Genomic DNA, 18961 nt, shown 5'->3' with positions numbered 1-18961 from the left:
TTTTAGTCATCACATTGTGCTAGTCTTGCTTTCACCTCTAAAATTAAATAGTAGTGACAGCTGACTGCTTCTTCAGATCTGAACCAAGTTCCTCCTCTTTGCCAAGATTAAAATAAGATGCAACATTGAAATAAGACCTCAGTGACATCAAATTAAACATTATAAACAAACACATACACTCAGCAAGAAAGCCTACATTAAAAAGAAGAGACACAACATAAGAACAACATGGACTGTTAAACTTTTATATCATATAAGTGTATTATCCAAATGTCTATGATTAATATGTTATTGCTTTAAAATTAAAACATATCAACATCATGAATTTAAAGTATAGAAATGCTGTTCAGTTGATCTAAACCATGAGAATAATTAAAATATCACATGCTCCAGCAAACCAACAAAACAATTGAAGGACAACATGTTGCTATTTTTCACTAGGACTGAGATGCATCATCATAAACCATATAGAATAACATGACCAAATCCAGCTGAACAGTTCAGCTGAGTCTTCAGTAAAGATACTATATAAATGACAACCTCTGATTGCAGCACAGTTGAGCATCAAAAGTCGGTGAGTCACTATCTATCTATCTATCTGTCTATCTATCTATCTACTATCTATCTATAATCTATCTATAATCTATATATACCTATATATATATTATATTATATACATAGTCATTTAGTATATAGTCATTTATAATTTTTTTTTTCAGAATCCTGAACTTGACAGCTGCAATTTCTATCTGAGCATAATACAAGGTAAAGAACTTCCCAATTGATGGTGACAATATGATCTGTTTGGAGGTTTCACTGATTGGAATGTATTAGGAGAGTTAGAGTTGAAAGTTAGACAATGACATACAAAAAGTGAATCTAATTAAGTATATCAGCATGGTGACGTCAGTTGTACTCCATAGTGAAGTACAATCATGGGAGATGGTGAAATGGAGTGTTTCGGCCCGGCGGCCATTTACCTCCGGAAGCCAGAAAGAGAGCGAATCGAGGCTCAGACCGCCCCCTTTGATGCCAAAACAGCATTCTTCGTGACAGATGCAGCTGAGATGTACTTGAAAAGTACTCTTATTAGTATAGAGGCTGGCAAAGCTACTGTCAAAACTCACTGTGGGAAAGTAAGTATCATAGATAAAAAAATAAAAATAAAAAAAAACTATTTCATATGTGACTGTGCCTGAATCTTCAGAGGTTAAAATTTTTCACTTTAATAGTGTAGAAATGTGTGTAAAAAAGTCTAAACAATGTTCTTTACAGACTGTCACAGTAAAAGAAGATGAAATCTTCCCAATGAATCCTCCCAAGTTTGACAAATTGGAGGACATGGCCATGATGACCCACCTCAATGAGCCTTCTGTGTTGTTTAACCTCAAAGAGCGTTACGCAGCATGGATGATCTATGTAAGTAAATCATAATTTATTCCTGGAATAAGGCAGCAACATTGTAAAACTGGATTTCCATTTCAGACCTACTCTGGCTTGTTCTGCGCCACTGTCAATCCATACAAATGGCTCCCAGTGTACGACGCAGTTGTTGTGTCTGGATACAGAGGCAAAAAGAGGATTGAAGCCCCACCTCACATCTTCTCCATCTCTGACAACGCCTACCAGTTCATGCTCACTGGTAAGTGGATTCCAGCAGTCTCAACAAATAACAGTTAAAAAGACAACAAAAAAATAAATTGTATTAGACAGAGTTGTTTTGGACAGTATAGAAAAGCTAAATGAACTCCAAATGCTTCATAACAGCCATTATTTTGAATTATTTTATCTTCTATGTGTACTTATATGAATAAATAACTGAAATGTTAACTTTAGGATATAACCTATTATCTAATGACAATGCAAAAAAACAAACAAACAAACAAACAAACAAAAAACAACTTTTTTTTACTACTTCATAGCTTCAAGTTAATATAGAGTGCTACCTATTTTATATATCCTGTTAATATTTCACGGTTTAATTTCAGATCGTGAGAACCAGTCTGTCCTGATTACGTGAGTAAATATTATTCTTCTGACACAACCTGAAGCATTTCAATTATAAATGCAAATCAGCAAAAGATTTATGACTAAATGATGATCTCATATAAATCTCCAGTGGAGAATCTGGTGCAGGAAAGACTGTGAACACAAAACGTGTCATTCAGTACTTTGCAACTGTTGCGATGGCTGGTCCAAAGAAGACAGACTCTGGCCCTGGAAAAATGCAGGTTAGTGAATATCTATTCTAGACAATGTTATTGATGACAGTGTTTGTGATTCACCTCACGACTACCCACTGTGCTACAATTACATCTAGGGATCACTGGAGGACCAGATCATTGCAGCCAACCCTCTACTGGAGGCTTATGGTAACGCCAAGACTATAAGGAATGACAACTCCTCTCGTTTTGTAAGTTGCACCTACGAATCATCATTAATAACATCATACACTTTTTTAAATCACAAACAGCTTTTATCAATGATTTCAATCTAGGGTAAATTCATCAGGATTCACTTTTCGGGCACTGGTAAACTGGCCAAAGCAGATATTGAAACTTGTGAGTCAACACAGTTTTTAGACAAACATTTTATTTGGAGTCTAAGATTGGGTTAATCAATTGAACACAATGTCTTTTTCCCTCTTTTTTTTCTTGGAAAGATCTGCTAGAAAAGTCAAGGGTAACATTCCAGCTGTCTGCTGAGAGGAGCTACCACATCTTCTACCAGCTCATGACTGGACACAAGCCAGAGCTGCTCGGTGAGAAATAAACAGGATTGTGTTTTCACTTATTTCTATGTTTGAGAGCACTGGCAACATACTGCACTTCAATTCTTTACAGAGGCCCTGCTCATCACCACCAACCCTTACGACTATCCAATGATCAGCCAGGGGGAAATCACTGTCAAGAGCATCGATGATGTGGAGGAGTTCATTGCCACAGATGTATGTGGACAGCTGAAATATTATTAGTAGTAGTAGTATTTTTAGATTTTATGCAAAATTTCTGAGCAAACAAACATCAGAAAAAAACACGCAGCTTGAACTGAATACTGCATGACACAGTATAAAATACTCCAATAAACAATATGATTTATTTGGTCTGTGTAAAAACAGACTGCCATTGACATTCTGGGCTTCAATGCTGATGAGAAGATCAGCATCTACAAGCTGACAGGTGCTGTGATGCATCATGGGGCCATGAAGTTCAAACAGAAGCAGAGAGAGGAGCAGGCCGAACCTGACGGCAATGAGGGTAAGATCGAATTTTAGCACAAATGAACATATAAACATTCACTTAATTATCAACAATAATGCATACAACTCTGCTTCCTTAGCGGCTGATAAAAATCTCCTACCTCATGGGCATCAACTCCGCTGACATGCTGAAAGCTCTGTGTTACCCCAGAGTGAAGGTCGGGAATGAGATGGTGACCAAAGGCCAGACAGTACCACAGGTGATGACTTCATCAACACATTTAACTTGTGGATACATCTCAGACATGTCTCAGACATAGTCATCGTGAGAAGTAAGGGTAATAATATAATCTACAATGACCTTTGAATTTCTCAGGTGAACAATGCAGTCTCTGCACTCTGCAAGTCTGTCTATGAGAAAATGTTCTTGTGGATGGTTGTCCGTATCAATGAGATGTTGAACACGACGAATCCTAGAGAGTACTACATCGGTGTGCTGGACATCGCTGGATTTGAGATCTTTGATGTGAGTATCAGACATTAATGTCTCTGAAAGAATCAGGACATATACAAGATAAGAGTCAGTTGCAATAATTGCTTCTGTTGAATTATCAGTTCAACAGCTTGGAGCAGCTTTGCATTAACTTCACAAATGAGAAACTGCAACAGTTCTTCAACCACACCATGTTTGTTCTGGAGCAAGAGGAGTACAAGAAAGAAGGCATTGAATGGGCATTCATTGACTTTGGTATGGACTTGGCTGCCTGCATTGAGCTCATTGAGAAGGTAAGAGGATATTTGGTAAATAAAAATAACTATTCTCACTGTGCCTGTATTTGAGTGTGAATATTTCTTCAACAGCCAATGGGAATCTTCTCCATCCTTGAAGAGGAGTGCATGTTCCCAAAGGCTACGGACACAAGCTTCAAAAACAAGCTGCATGACCAGCATCTGGGAAAATGTTCAGCTTTCCAGAAGCCCAAGCCTGGCAAAGGGAAGGCAGAGGCCCACTTCTCTCTGGTGCACTACGCCGGCACTGTGGACTACAACATTAGTGGCTGGTTGGAAAAGAACAAGGATCCACTGAACGACTCTGTTGTGCAACTTTACCAAAAGTCAGCACTCAAAGTGCTGGCCTTGCTGTATGTCGCTGTGCCAGAAGGTACAAGCATCTCTATTTCCTCAATTACTTTGTGTTTTAATTATGTACAAGACACCTGCTTACAAAAACTAAAAAAATAATAATAATAAGATATCAGAAAGCAACAAACTGTGTGATCGCAGATTTTGGAGTTTCAAAATATGAAGTAGATCTATGCAAGAGAACAGTTAGATTCAACAAGATGTAAATAGAGATTTATTGAAGGGCTTAATGGACAGCAACACAAGATTAACAGAAAAAAACTTCTGTCATTGATATAAAGCGGAGGGAGCTGGAAAGAAAGGAGGCAAGAAGAAGGGTGGTTCCTTCCAGACGGTGTCTGCTGTTTTTAGGGTAAACAGATTCTCTCTCTTATTGAAGTTTGTGTATTTTTCACAATTACAGATTAGATTAATCACAAAAATTTCCACAGGAGAACTTGGGTAAGCTGATGACTAACCTGAGGAGCACTCACCCTCACTTTGTGCGCTGCTTGATTCCTAATGAATCCAAGACTCCAGGTAATCTTGATACTTGAAGACTCAAATACATCACAGTTTTGAAAAAAATGTCTGGAACCTTAAGAACATTTGCATTTCAGGTCTGATGGAGAACTTCGCTGGTTATCCACCAGCTCAGGTGTAATGGTGTGCTGGAGGGCATCAGAATCTGCACGAAGGGTTTTCCCAGCAGAATCCACTACGGGTGACTTCAAGCAGAGGTAAAGACATCTTTTTGCAACTTCTTACTTAGAGATGATGTATCACCTAATCTTTCACTTCTTTACATATTTCTCAAGAATACTACTTTCCCCTAAATGTCCTCTAGATACAAAGTATTAAACGCTAGCCGTCATCCCTGAGGGACAGTCATTGACAACAAAAAAGGCTACAGAGAAACTCTTGGGCTCTATTGATGTTGACCACAACCAAATACAAATTTGGACACAACAAGGTGAGCTGTTCACCAAATACACCATGTGGAACACAAAACTATTTCAACTCTTTCCTTCTCATTTTTTACTCTGCTACAAAACAATGACATAGAAAATAATTATGACTCTTTAAAAATTTTTCAAATCCAAGCTAGCTTTTGTGTCAGTCAAGTTTTTTTTCCTCGTCAAGTTTTTCCACACCAAATTACACAAAACATTTCTATATGGACCCCACTTTGTGTACCGGACACTGTCATGCCTCCTTGATCGGTTACATCAAAAAAGAAGGACAGAATACTCGTCTAACTGTGCATTCGATTATAGTATGTATGAACTAAAATAGTTATTTCCCCACTGGAATTAATGGAACAGCCAACTTAATAATTATTATTAGGGCAATATCAAAGGCCACATCCACACTTGAAAAGGGATCTCATTGCCTTCTTTCTTGAGGAAATGAGAGATGAAAAACTACTGGGCCTCTAGTTACCATGAATATGACTTCAACCCGAAGGACAACTTCTGGATCCTGAACCAGGAGTAGCATGTTCACCCACGTACACCGACACAGCTTCCAAAAATAGCTGCACCGCCCTATTTTCTGGGCAAAATGTTCCATTTTTTTACTCTGCTACCCAAGCACACTGTACATTGTAGAGCATTACCCACTTCTCTTTGGTGCACTATGCCGGCACTGGTGGAACCAAACTTAATATGCTGGTTGTGTAAACGAGTCACAGTTTTCCACTGAACGACTCTTTGGTGCACTTACCAAAAGTCAGCACTCAAAGTGCTGGCCGTGCTGTATGTTCGCTGTCAGAAGGTACAAAACATATCTATTTCCTCAATTCCTTTGTTTTTAATTATGTACAAGACACCTGCTTACAAAACAAAAAAGAGATAATCAAAGCGCAACAAACTATGTGATCGCAGATTTTGGAGTTAAAAATATGAAGGATATCTTGATGTCAAGAGAACAGTAGATTAACAATATGTAAATAGGTTTATTGAAGGCGCTTCAACACTCCACCCCTACAAATACACAATGTCTTTTAGGTGTTTTTTTTACCCAGCTGGTTCTGTTGGGTACCTCTTGAGGAGATGAGAGAGTTTGAAAAAACTAAATCTGGTTACCATGGACTCAGGCTTTGGACGAAGGATATGCATGCGGAAGGAGTTTGTCAAAATGAGAGGAGGAGGTACAACTTATCAGTAAATGTTTGGAACACAACGTTTAGTAGCACCGTTGATAAAGGCGATTTTACTGATTACAATTTTCACAGCGGACGGCAATTTTATTCATCCAATAAAACATGTTCTGGAACCTTTAAGAACATTTGCATTTCAGGTCTGATGGAGAACTTCCTGGTTATCCACCAGCCTCAGGTGTAATGGTGTGTCTGGAGGGCATCAGAATCTGCACGAAGTGGTTTTTCCCATCAAATCCACTACGGTGACTTCAGCAGCAGACCAGGTACATGACATCTTTTTTGCACACTTCTTTACTTATAGATGATGTATCACCTATCTTCACTTCTTTACCATATTTCTCAAGAATACTACTTTCCCCTAAATGTCCCTCTAGATACAAGTATTAAACGTAGCGTCATCCCTGAGGACGTTTCTGACTAACAAAAAGGCTACAGAGAAACTCTTGGCTCTATTGATGTTGACCACAACCATACCAATTTGGACAGCCCCAAGGTGAGCTGTTCGCAAAAACACACCATGTAGACAAACTAATTTCAACCTCTTTCCTTCTCATTTTTTACTCTGCTACAAAACAATGACATTGTAGAGAATTCTGAGGCTTTTGAATAGTTGTTCAAGTCTATGCTTTGTGTCAGTCAAGTTTTTCCACACCAAATTACACAAAACATTTCTATTGGACCCCCTCTGTTTACCGGACGACTGTCATGCTCCCCTCAAACTGTTCACCTCAAAAAGAAAGGACAAATTCCACGCTAAAATAGCTATCTATAGTTTCCCACTGGACTGCTACTGGAACAGCCAACTCACTCATTATTATGGGCTATATCCCAGGCCACATCAATGCTGAAAGGACTTATTGGCTTCTTCAACACTACACCCCTAATATATTACAACACATGTTCTTGTAGGTGTTTTTTTTAAAGCTGGTCTGTTGGGACTCCTTGAGGAGATGAGAGATGAAAAACTATCACATCTGGTTACCATGACTCAGGCTTTGGCCCGAGGATATGTCATGAGGAAGGAGTTTGTCAAAATGATGGAGAGGAGGTACAACTTACAATAATGTTTGGAACACAACTGTTTAGTAGCACAGTGTGATAAAGGCTGATTTACTGATTACAATTTACACAGGGAGGCAATTTATTCCATCCAATACAACATCCGGTCATTCATGAATGTAAAACATTGGCCATGGATGAAGGTGTATTTCAAGATCAAGCCTCTTCTGAAGACTGCAGAGAGTGAAAAAGAAATGGCATCAATGAAGGAGAACTTTGAGAAAATGAAAGAAGATTTAACAAAGGCATTAGCTAAAAGGGAGCTTGAGGGAGAAAAATGGTGTCACTTGTTCAGGAGAAAAAACGATCTTCTACTGCAAGTAACTTCTGTGAGTATTTCAGCTCTTGTTTATCCCAATATGGATCCTACAGTTTATGAACATAAGTAGGGATGCACCGATATGAAAATTTTAGCCTGATACGATGGCCGATAATTCTTTAAATATGAAAGCCGATGACCGATATGTTGGCCGATAAATCTGAATCTTACATTTCACAGAATTTTTGAGAGCCTGATTACCAAAAAGTCTCAACATTAAAAGGCATTAATCACTTCAACATAAATGAAACATAAAGCAGCCTTACAAATAAATAAAATATTGCTTAAATAATGGAAACAAGTTACTGGACAACATTACTTACTGTGTAAAAATACAAAATCATTAAATATTAACATTACTAAGGGGCAGACGATAAGACGATGAAGTGTGTTGAAAGACGATAATCATGTAAGGAATATAGCCAGAAATATTGTCAAAATCATTAAATATTGGCATTATTAAGAGTACTTGGCATTTCCAATGAATGTAGGCCTGTTATTTTCTGTCTATTTTTTATTAGGTTACTTTTATTATTAAATGAATATTAGAATTAATTTGTTTCACAACAATTTTCCTAGTTTATCACCAAACCCTATAGCCTAAATAAAATTGTTACACTTCAGTAACACTTTATCAATGAAGCAAAAGAGCAGCTTCATTTTATGCACCGACTTCAAAAACAATCTGTTCAACACAAAATACGTTCTCATTTCTCACACTATTCACTGACACAAGAGAAACAAAAAAAAACATAAAAGAAATTAAAACAGTTATATATACCACATATTAGGAGATTCGTCACGCCACTCGTCATCTCTGGAGAGAATACGCGCTGTTAATGTCTCGCCAGATGCCGAAAGTGCCGGCCAGTTTTACTTTCACTATCATGGTGAAAGATGTTCACCGGCATAAGTTTGACTTGCACAAAGTTTGCACGTTGCTTTGTATGATATCCACTGGCTCCCCTTCACAGTTTTAAAATAGAATTAGCCTATTTCCAAAACTGCAATGAACCCAAACTAAAACAAAAAATTCACTGCTTTTTTATAACGGTATCTTGGCTCTTCCTGTAAAAAGCGTGCTGAAAACACGGCAAATAAACACAATTAATTCACAACTTTTTTATTACGGTAATATTCTCTTTATAATATTACGTTTATGACATTCCCAATTATAGTTATTAATGTTGTGCATTGATGTTCAACCTGCGTGTGTGAAGCTGAAGAGCTGAATGATCACCGGTAAACTGAAGTGCTGCCAGCTTATTTAACTTAAGGAAACGCATCATATATTCAGATATTTATACAACATTAATATAATATTACAACTTATATATTTACAAAAAGATGCAAATTCACACGTGAACTCGAACTAAGTTATGTGCTAATCAGAATGTGTAACTTCTATTGTGGATGCGCTCTTGGCTCTTCCTGCAACAACACGCTGAAACACAGAAACCAAACCAAAAGGAATTCATAACGTTTTTATTATACATAGTCTTGTTATATCAACGTTATATATATATATATATATATATATATATATATATATATATATATATATATATATATATACATAATCTCTATCTATTATTATTATTGTTGTAAGCTGCTGTTTGAATGAGCTGTGTCTTGAGCTAAAGATGATCACCAGAAAATTGAAGTACTCTATTAAGCCTCTATATTTAACCAAGCTGCATTCCTGTATTTGAGAAAAATCTGATTCATATGCATAAAATAAACACAATACTACAGCAACGCACAATTGCACAAAACACTGTAAATGCACAAGCGTAACTTAACTGTGCTATTCATGTGTGGATACATTGTGAATGCACTCTTCCCTTAACAACGCGCTAAAAACATGGGTGAACAAAGATTCCTTTACATTATTTTACAGTCGCTAATGATCTCATTATAAAATGACAGACTTGCCCTGCACATGTTGCAGTTCACTGTATTTTCCTTTTCGAGGTGATTCGAATAATATTTCAAGCAATTAAAAACATCATGGTGAACAGTTCGCATCTGAAGTGTCTCTGCAGGAAATAGTGCATTTATTTTTCGGCTCTAAGATATCGGTCAAATTCTCTTAGCGGTTCGATAACAATAACAGAAAAATTACAATTTATCAGCCGATACCGATATGGTGGCTGTTATATTGTGCATCTCTAAACATAAGTCATTAACTATATCCATGTCAATGAACAGGAATCTGAAAACCTCTCTGATGCTGCGGAGAGATGTGAAGGGGCTCATCAAAAGCAAGATCCAGCTTGAAGGCAAACTCAAAGAGACAACCGAGAGACTGGAGGATGAGGAGGAAATCAATGCTGAACTGACTGCCAAGAAGAGGAAACTGGAGGACGAATGCTCTGAGCTGAAAAAAGACATTGATGACCTGGAGCTCACCTTGGCAAAAGTGGAGAAGGAGAAACATGCAACAGAGAATAAAGTCAGTATATATATTGTATATATTAGGTCATGTTATCCTCTTTTTTCCAAACTGTGACAAACGCCAGTCTCCCTTTCAGCAGGAATGCGATAAATGCGCTCAACCAATCACAGCACACCATTCCACACACTCCAGACAGAAATAATGGTGGCTTTGAATACACCCAGCATCCTAGTTTTCCTCATCTACTTTGTACTTTGTGATCAACAAACAAGGACTGCAACCATAAATCACATTTGATTGTCATGCATCTAGCATCTCGGTGATTCAGTACGGTAAATCTCCATCGCGTGCTTCTACTTTCAGATGGAGCAGCATTTGTAGTACACGAGCCGTAGATGCAGACAAGCTATAAAATATTGAGTTCATTAAGATGAATCTCATTGTTCGATTATGAGCAATGTATACTCAAGTGCCAGGCCACCATTCTTCCACGCCGACGTCTATGACGTGTACTTGGCGGGGCATGGCCTGCGGCGCTAATTTGAAACAAGCAGGCGCCCCAGCACATTGTCTCTATTTGTATGTGTCCAGTCATGGCGTATACTTTGGTCACTTTGTGAGCAAAACACAACCAAAACCACAAGAGACATTCGCCGTGTCCATGCCAGTCCAGGCGTTTTTGAATCAGCTATTTCGCACATTGTCCAAATATCTAAATGGCGCAAACACAACGCATAATTGCCCGGGGTTTCCATCATTATCAACGCATAGCCTGATGTAACAGATCACAGAAATGTCTCTGTAGCAAATGTATCATGACGACGATTGTTGGTGGGCTATTTATTCTATAATCTCACTCATCGTTAGATACCACCAAAAATCTATCTTCCAAAAGAAATTTCATACCGTTTTATTATAACGTTATTATAACGTTTCTCGTTATAATGTTTATATATATATATATAATATATATTATATGATCTCATTCATTATTATCTTTTTAAGCTGCTGTTTGAGCTGCATGTGCTGAGCTAAAGATGATCACCAGCAAACAATTGCACAAAACACTGTAAATGCACAAGCGAACTTAACTGTGCTATTCATGTGTGGATACATTGTGAATGCACTCTTCCCTTAACAACGCGCTAAAACATGGGTGAACAAAGATTCCTTTACATTATTTTACAGTCGCTAATGATCTCATTATAAAATGACAGACTTGCCCTGCACATGTTGCAGTTCACTGTATTTTCCTTTTTCGAGGTGATTCGAATAATATTTTCAGCAATAAAAAACATCATGGTGAAACAGTGCGCATCTGAAGTGTCTCTGCAGGAAAATAATGCATATTTTTCGGCTCTAAGATATCGGTCAAATTCTCTTAGCGGTTCGATAACAATAACAGAAAAATTCAATTTATCAGCCAATACCGATATGGTGGCTGTTATATTGTGCATCTCTAAACATAAGTCATTAACTATATCCATGTCAATGAACAGGAATCTGAAAACCTCACTGATGCTGAGGAGAGATGTGAAGGGCTCATCAAAAGCAAGATCCAGCTTGAAGGCAAACTCAAAGAGACAACCGAGAGACTGGAGGATGAGGAGGAAATCAATGCTGAACTGACTGCCAAGAAGAGGAAACTGGAGGACGAATGCTCTGAGCTGAAAAAAGACATTGATGACCTGGAGCTCACCTTGGCAAAAGTGGAGAAGGAGAAACATGCAACAGAGAATAAAGTCAGTATATATATTGTATATATTAGGTCATGTTGTGTCCCTTTTTTCCAAACCGTGACAAACGCCAATCTCCCTTTTCAGCAGAATGCGATAAATGCGCTCAACCAATCACAGCACACCATTCCACACACTCCAGACAGTAATGGTGGCGCTTTGAATACACCCGGCATCCTAGTTTTCCTCATCTACTTTGTACTTTGTGATCAACAAACAAGGACTGCACCATGAATCACATTTGATTGTCATGCGCATCTCGTCAGTAAAGCCAATTCGGTGATTAAAGTACCGGTAAATCTCCATCACGTGCTTCTGCTTTCAGATGGAGCAGCATTTAATACACAGAGCCGTAAATCACAGACAAGCTACAAAATACTGAGTTCATTAGATGAATCTCATTCGATTATGAACACAATATTGCCTAGCTTGTCAGTGTAAGTGTTTTTATTAATGCCACTTATATTTTTGTTAATACAGCGTATAGCACTAGTCAACTAAATGAACACTGCAAAGACAAATGCACTTTCGGAAGCTGAATGTAAGGGAAATGTTATTTGGAATTTCTGTGGTCTAATGTGATATTGCTGTTCATATTCTTGTTCATGAAGAAATTTTCTTTTATTGTTGTAATTAATTTATACCATTAACAAGATGACCAGTTAAATTCATTTTGGGAGCGATGACCAACTGAATGTATTTTTTAGTCCATTGCCTGTATATAAGATTAGTACTGACCAAAATTCAGAGGCTGTCATATATGGATCAACTTACTATGTTGTGTAAATAACTTTCAATAACCCAATAACCCATTTGATTCAATGGATTTATTACATTTAAAAAACAATAACATTTTATAATAAATATTTGAAAATCAAAATCTGGATTAGAATTTTTAATATTATTATAACCTAAAGATGCTATGTGAAAGTCTGAAACAGAAAAATATAGGTTTTCATCTTGCCACTTTCTTGGTAAAGAAAACACATTTTTACTCAAATTAATCAAAATGGATTTATAGCGTTTTGGAACCAAACTCTTCATATACACTGCAGATTGTGATTCAGACTCTTGATTATGAAACCAGTAATTAATGTTTCCATTTAGGTGAAAAACCTGACAGAGGAGATGGCCTCTCAAGATGAGAGCATTGCCAAGCTGACCAAAGAGAAGAAAGCCCTCCAAGAGGCACACCAGCAGACTCTTGATGACCTTCAGGCAGAGGAGGACAAAGTCAACACTCTGACTAAAGCTAAGACAAAGCTTGAGCAGCAAGTGGACGATGTAAGATGTTTGGGATTGGAATAAGACCGTGAATCAATAAGAAATCAAATTTATTGCTCTATACCAGATTTTAATGTTCCAGTTTCTGTAACAATAGCTTGAGGGCTCATTGGAGCAAGAGAAGAAACTCCGTATGGACCTTGAGAGAGTCAAGAGGAAGCTTGAGGGTGATCTGAAACTGGCCCAGGAGTCCATAATGGACCTGGAGAATGAAAAACAGCAATCAGATGAGAAGATCAAAAAGTGAGTGGCCATCAGATTTTGAACTTTACATAATTACACAAAATAAGTATTTGGCACATTTAACAAAAGAATACTTTAAAAACAGGAAGGATTTTGAGATAAGTCAGTTTCTCAGCAAGATTGAGGATGAACAGTCTTTGGGAGCACAGCTTCAGAAGAAGATCAAAGAACTTCAGGTAACACTAGCTTTAATCTTTCTGATGTGAAATGGTGAAGTTAGATGCACAGCTGGAAAAATCCATATTACAAATATCAGTAAAGAAGCCTTTTTTTTTTATTTAGGCCCGTATCGAGGAGCTGGAAGAGGAAATTGAGGCAGAGCGATCTGCTCGTGCCAAAGTGGAGAAGCAGAGAGCTGATCTTTCCAGGGAACTTGAAGAGATCAGCGAGAGGCTTGAGGAAGCTGGTGGTGCCACTGCTGCTCAGATTGAGATGAACAAGAAGCGTGAAGCCGAATTCCAGAAGATGCGTCGTGATTTGGAAGAGTCTACCCTGCAGCATGAAGCTACAGCTGCAGCTCTCCGAAAGAAGCAGGCAGACAGTGTGGCTGAACTCGGAGAACAGATCGACAACCTCCAGCGGATCAAGCAGAAGCTGGAGAAGGAGAAGAGTGAATACAAGATGGAGATTGATGATTTGTCAAGCAACATGGAGGCTGTGGCTAAAGCAAAGGTAATGTCACTAGATGATCATTAATAAGTACAAAATCATCTTTACAAACATATTCATATAATCTCTAATCTCTTTAGGGTAATTTAGAGAAGATGTGCCGCACTCTTGAAGACCAGCTGAGTGAAATCAAGGCCAAAAATGATGAAAATAGTCGGCAGTTGAATGACATGAATGCACAACGAGCAAGACTTCAGACTGAAAATGGTAAGAGAGTAAGCTACACTTAAAAACTCTTAAAACAAAATTGAGTTAAAATATTCTGTTATTATATTTAATGCTAATATCTGTAACCTGTTTCTAAGGTGAATTTAGCCGTCAGCTGGAAGAGAAAGAAGCACTTGTTTCACAGTTAACTAGAGGAAAACAGGCTTTTACTCAGCAAATTGAAGATCTCAAAAGACATGTTGAGGAAGAAGTCAAGGTAGAGTTGCAAATATTACTTTGTTTTGATAATCAAATTATTTTTAATGTTTTTTTTTTTTTGAAAATCCAAGCCGTCGTGTAGATAGTAGAGTGTTTAAAATCCCAAAATGTGCCACCCTATAGGCCAAGAATGCTCTGGCCCATGCAGTTCAGTCTGCCCGCCATGACTGTGACTTGCTCAGAGAGCAGTATGAGGAGGAGCAGGAGGCCAAAGCGGAACTCCAGCGTGGAATGTCTAAGGCCAACAGTGAGGTGGCCCAGTGGAGAGCCAAATATGAGACCGATGCCATCCAACGCACTGAAGAGCTTGAGGAATCCAAGTAAATACAGCAAAGGAAAAAGACTTGATTACCCTACATTTAATTTCACAAATATTAGTTAGATTTCATCATTTAATACCACTTTCTTCAGGAAAAAGCTGGCACAGCGTCTGCAGGATGCTGAAGAATCCATTGAGGCAGTGAACTCCAAATGTGCCTCTCTGGAAAAGACCAAACAGAGGCTGCAGAGTGAAGTAGAGGACCTCATGATTGATGGGGAGAGGGGCAAATGCATTGGCTGCCAACCTTGACAAGAAGCAGAGAAACTTTGATAAGGTAAGAAAGATGTGGATAATCTTCATATCTAAACCTTGAACCATGGACTTGGCTAATTAACAATGATTACCTTTTTCTCCAGGTCCTAGCAGACTGGAAACAGAAGTATGAGGAAAGCCAGGCTGAACTAGAAGCTGCTCAGAAAGAAGCTCGTTCTCTCAGCACCGAGCTTTTCAAAATGAAGAACTCCTATGAAGAAGCTCTTGACCACCTCGAGACCCTGAAGAGGGAGAACAAGAATCTGCAACGTAAATGGCACATTTATTTTAACAGCAAGGATTTAAAAAAACAGAGATGCATTTAAAAACAGAAAATGATGTACAATTGATTTTTAAATACTTTCAGAGGAGATTTCTGACCTCTCTGAGCAGCTTGGAGAGACTGGAAAGAGCATTCATGAGATAGAGAAAGCCAAGAAGACAGTGGAGTCCGAGAAAGCAGAGATCCAGACTGCACTAGAAGAAGCTGAGGTGCCATTCCTTTTGCTACAATACTAACACCACACTAGTGCTTTGAATAATATTAAAACATTGTATATGTAGTGGTTCAAAACCTTAAATGAATGTAATTATTTCCTTCTTAAACAATCACAAATATACCTGCCATAACTCTGGAGCCATATAGTACAATTTTACAAGTTTAAAAGTAAGTAAATTATTTCATTTTTTTCCTTGCAGGGCACCCTGGAGCATGAAGAGTCCAAGATTCTTCGTGTGCAGCTGGAGCTGAACCAGGTGAAGAGCGAGATTGACAGGAAGCTGGCTGAGAAGGATGAGGAGATGGAACAGATCAAGAGGAACAGTCAAAGAGTGTTGGATTCCATGCAGACCACTCTGGATTCTGAGGTCAGGAGCAGAAATGATGCCCTGATAGTCAAAAAGAAGATGGAGGGAGATCTGAATGAGATGGAGGTCCAGTTGAGTCATGCCAACCGCCAGGCTGCTGAGGCCCAGAAACAGCTCAGGAACGTCCAAGGACAACTCAAGGTATCTCTCTCTAGAATGAGGAGTTTAAGTGTTTGATCATATGAATATGACACATGAATTAACTGAAGCATGACATGCAACTAACAAAGAAAGAACATTGCCACAGGATGCCCAACTGCACCTTGATGAAGCTGTCAGAGGACAAGAGGACATGAAGGAGCAGGTGGCCATGGTGGAGCGCAGGAATAACCTGATGCAAGCAGAGATTGAGGAGCTGAGAGCTGGCCTGGAACAAACAGAGAGAGGACGCAAAGTGGCAGAGCAGGAGCTGGTGGATGCCAGCGAACGTGTGGGACTGTTACACTCACAAGTACAAAAAGATTATTAAATACTAAGAGCAAATTCAGATTACATGATAAATTATTAGTTAAATAGACACTAAACTACCTGCTTAAATCCTGCAGAATACGAGTCTTATTAACAGCAAGAAGAAGGTTGAGACTGATCTGGTCCAGGTTCAAGGTGAGGTGGATGATGCAGTCCAGGAGGCCAGAAATGCAGAGGAGAAGGCAAAGAAGGCCATCACTGATGTGCGTGTTTGCATTATGTTACTCTATGCTAATTTAAACAGTTATTTGACTTTGTTTAGCTGCATGTGGTAGCAGAGAGAACATTCATGGAAGCTAATTCTATCTATATTGGTTAGCTCGTTTTCATTGGCCTATATTTCAGGCTGCCATGATGGCTGAGGAGCTGAAGAAGGAGCAGGACACCAGTGCTCACCTGGAGAGGATGAAGAAGAACATGGAGTTGACTGTCAAAGACCTGCAGCACCGTCTGGATGAGGCTGAGAGTCTGGCCATGAAGGGTGGAAAGAAACAGCTCCAGAAACTGGAGTCCAGGGTAAATTACAGACTAAGGGTGTACTCATACTAGGAGCGGTTGCCTTCTAACGAGCCATAGTGCGATTATACAATGATTGTGGAGTCAGATGACACCGATGGAGGAATTTGCAGCTATACTCACAAAGTATAAATAATGTTTATCAATAAGGTGAAAACCAGACCTGTTACAAATCTATATTACTCAATACTCAAATTAACTAAAAACTGCTACTTTTGAAGTAGTAATAAATGTTTTTTGCATAAAATATGATAGTAGTGCACACACAGTTAGTAGCTGTCCCGTGTTCTGGTGCAGTTAGCGACCACACTACATGTGTATCACGCCAGAGCCCAACTGAACCATGCTCTGGCTCACCTCTTCAAGCAGGCCAGGACATGGTTCGGTGTACCGTGCTCAGATATGGTACAGAGTGATCACACTAGTCAAAAGAAATTAACTTTGGGGGTGCTCGGGAATGGTTCAGATCGCCTAGTGTGAGTAACCCTTAGATGAATTGGCCATGGCAGAGATTTCACAGTTATAACAATAACTCTCTACTGAAGGTGCATGAGTTGGAAGCTGAAGTTGAAGCTGAACAGAGACGTGGTGCAGACGCTGTGAAAGGAGTGCGCAAATATGAAAGGAGAGTGAAGGAGCTCACCTACCAGGTAAAACTACACACAAATTAGATATTCAACACCTTTCATGATGATATACGTAGTTTAACCGAGACCATAAACAATTTTACACCTAAAGACTGAGGAGGACAAGAAGAACGTGTCTCGCCTGCAGGATCTGGTAGACAAGCTGCAGCTGAAAGTGAAGGCCTACAAACGCCAAGCTGAAGAAGCTGTAAGTCTAATGTCAAATGTCTCGAGTGTGAAGCTTCGACATTTTCTATTCAATTCACTCAGTGCCATGAGTGCAATGCTCTGAAAGGGGTTTGATATCTTGTGTCATCGTAACAGGAGGAGCAGGCCAACACTCACCTGTCCAGGTACAGGAAGGTGCAGCATGAGCTGGAGGAGTCTCATGAGCGTGCTGACATCGCCGAGTCCCAGGTCAACAAGCTGAGAGCCAAGAGCCGTGAAGCTGGGAAGGTAACAACAGATGATGATTATGTAGAGAAAAGTGACTTTTTATACATAAAATCTGTGAAACATTTTAAACAATTTTTTTTCCAATCAATTATTTTATTTATTCATTTTTTGCTTTTTTTAAGACTAAAGTTGAAGAATGAAGACAAGAAACTACACATACAAGCAAGCATATGACTGACTTGTGCTGAGTTCTTCTGTGTCCATTAAATGGCAGAGTTTGACTTTGTTCTTCATAATTTTTTCCACTTTCAAACTTCATCTCTTACTCAATCACTGTTTTAAAAGACAACTCATGAGGCATGATATGGCAAAGAACACAAATGCAGAGTACTGAAATTGTGATAGTGACATAAAGAACCCAAAAATGAAAAGCAGGGAAGAAAAAAAAAACCTAAACCGGAAACAGCCTGACGTTCATAACAAAAATGTGAACTTGTCTTTGTATGTCCCTTTGGATGAAAGTGTCTGCTAAGTGCATAAATGTAAATGTGTTGGAATAAACCAAAAGTCACTGGCAAATAAGAACACAAAATACTCAAGGAGACAAAATAAAATGGGTATATTAATGCACTGTAAAAAAAGGCATTACATGAAACCATGACAACAAAGGAAATACCAAAATACAAAGGGAAGGGGAAACATGAACACAGAAAAGTCAAGAAGAGGTGTTAGTGAGGCCAGCAGGGGGCGCTTACCCTGTGGTCTGTGTGGGTCCTAACACCCCAGTAGTGTATAGTGACGGGGACACTATACTGTAAAAAGCACCTTTCTTTGGATGAGATGTTAAACCGAGGTCCTGACTCTCTGTGGTCATTAAAAATCCCATGGCACTTTT

General features: G+C 38.7%; 1 pseudogene; it reads left to right on the top strand.

Moving 5' to 3' along the window:
* Positions 1–479: 479 nt before the first annotated feature.
* LOC109094780 lies at positions 480–18347 on the top strand (annotated as a pseudogene).
* The last annotated feature ends 614 nt before the right edge of the window (positions 18348–18961 follow it).

Source organism: Cyprinus carpio, unplaced genomic scaffold (assembly GCF_018340385.1).
Source record: "Cyprinus carpio isolate SPL01 unplaced genomic scaffold, ASM1834038v1 S000000168, whole genome shotgun sequence".
Classification (NCBI taxonomy): Eukaryota; Metazoa; Chordata; class Actinopteri; order Cypriniformes; family Cyprinidae; genus Cyprinus; species Cyprinus carpio.
This window is presented reverse-complemented; position numbering and strand designations above follow the sequence as displayed.